Raw genomic sequence first — 2051 nt, 5'->3', positions numbered from 1 at the left:
ATTTAAAAGTAAAAAAGAAAGCACCTCTTACTGGAAACAAAAGTGTTCATTTTTCTGATAAGCATAATTTATTGTATTTCTGTTGTAACAAAAACACTATGTACTTCCGTTGTGGCGGCAAAAGGAAGAAATCTTTTTGCTATATCTCTTTGCTGTCTGCAGAATAAAACACTGTCCATGTTTAAGAAACTGAAGATGAGAACACAACAAAAACACAACAATCTTTTTATTTATGTAAATCAGGTTAACACTGGACAATAAACCAATTTCTACCCAATACCATAACAGCTTGTCTATAAAGAACAGAAAAATTCAGATAGGATTCTACCTAGGGTCAAGCGGTTTTTCGTTTTTTTTTTTTAAACCACCCATTCACAGAGGTATAGATTCACAGATAAATAATCCCAAACTACTTGCCCATCATATTTACACATTCCCATTAAATTAAGCATAAATAAATATATACAAACTTAACACGGATACCCTCGAGAGTGCTCTCAAGAAGAGGCCGTTGGCATTCCTTGACTGAGTGGTAGAAACAATGGTAGTGAGTTAGAGACAACTCAAAAGGGGAGTCGTTTGACATTTAAAGAAGAAATGGTGTTCATTCCTTTTTTCTTAAAGAAAATGAACAAATTTCAATACTTCTCGTTTCTTTCACCAATAATCTTAATAGACATCAGCAAAGGAGGGAAACCTTGTCAGAACTCTTGAGGCAGTGCGGATGGTTTAAGGTCATTTCCTTTCCACATAATGTATTGCAAGTACAGGATATCAGGTGTGATTCAACCCAAGGGAAGAACTATGCAGATAAGTTAGGGGGTTGGGATTTTCCATTCGACCAGCGTTTTCATAGGATGTGAAATCATTGCTCAAGAGAAAGTGGTTTCCTCGGCCAATGAAAACAAAAGTCGGATCTTTGAAAGCCCCTGGGGTGGGAGGGGGGGGTCTTTATATGGGGGTGGAGCAAAGCAAGGCTGAGGAGGTAGGGGAGAAGGAAGAAAATGCAAGAGAAGTCGATGAAAGCTGAGAGAAGAAAGTTGCTTCCTTGTTGGGATGGAAGTTAAATGTCCTTGGAGATGGACCCCTCACCTGGAAGCAAACTCCCTGAAATCCAGAAGGAAAGTAGAGTAGGAGGGATTGGCTAAGCCGGGCCTGGAAGCAGCTCCAGGGAACCAGGCTGCCTCAGGCTTACTCTTCGGTCTTTAGTTATTTTGGTTTGTCACCCCAGGACTTTAGTAGGGGCAGAAAACGTCTACAGAGTGCAGGGGGAGAGGAGGGGACTGCAAGTCACCTGTTTGGTTTGAAAACAAAACTCAAAGGATCTGGCCTTAAACGTTTTCCTTGACTTAAAAGGCAAACTCTTGTGTTAATCCTACTGTTTATTGATTTATAAGCCCAAGGAAACCAAATCTTTTAATAACTCAATTATCAGATAAACGTAGCTGGCCTGGCTAAGGAAAGCAAGGAGTTGGAAGTCCGACATGAAAAAAAGAAGAAAGAAGGCCAAAAACTGAGTACTCACTCGGAAGGTCGGAAGGCCGCCAGGGAGTGGGTGGGGGAGGTCTATCTTCCTGAACCTTCCCAGATGCTCACACAGAACTGGGCATCTAAGAGAGCCTACCTACCCAAATATGACAGTTCTTATTTCGTGCCCACACTTCAGGAGAGGGAGGGTACAGATCAGTTTCCTTCCTGGCAGAAAAGAACACGGGGAAGTTTCAAATTCTGTGAAATTTTCCAGGCCACAATGTCTCTAGAGTGAGACCCGAAGTGGCTGTTAGTGGCAAAAGGACTTTATGGATCTCTGGGACCTCCTCCCCTCCCCCGCAGCAGCCAGTGGGGCACCGACCCTTTACCTACTCAGGGACTGGCCTTTCTCGGTTGCCTTAGCCCTTAGGGTGAGACCGAGAGCAGGATGGGCCCGTGTGACTGGCGACCCCAGCAGCTGCTGATTCTATGTCCTCAACACCACTGGGCTCCAGTGGCCCCCATGTTCCCGGGACCCGCACAGTAGTAAGAGCAAGGCGCATCCATCGCGTCTCTCGGTG

Source organism: Arvicola amphibius, chromosome 9 (genome assembly GCF_903992535.2).
Source record: "Arvicola amphibius chromosome 9, mArvAmp1.2, whole genome shotgun sequence".
Classification (NCBI taxonomy): Eukaryota; Metazoa; Chordata; class Mammalia; order Rodentia; family Cricetidae; genus Arvicola; species Arvicola amphibius.
Note: the sequence above shows the minus strand (reverse complement) of the source record.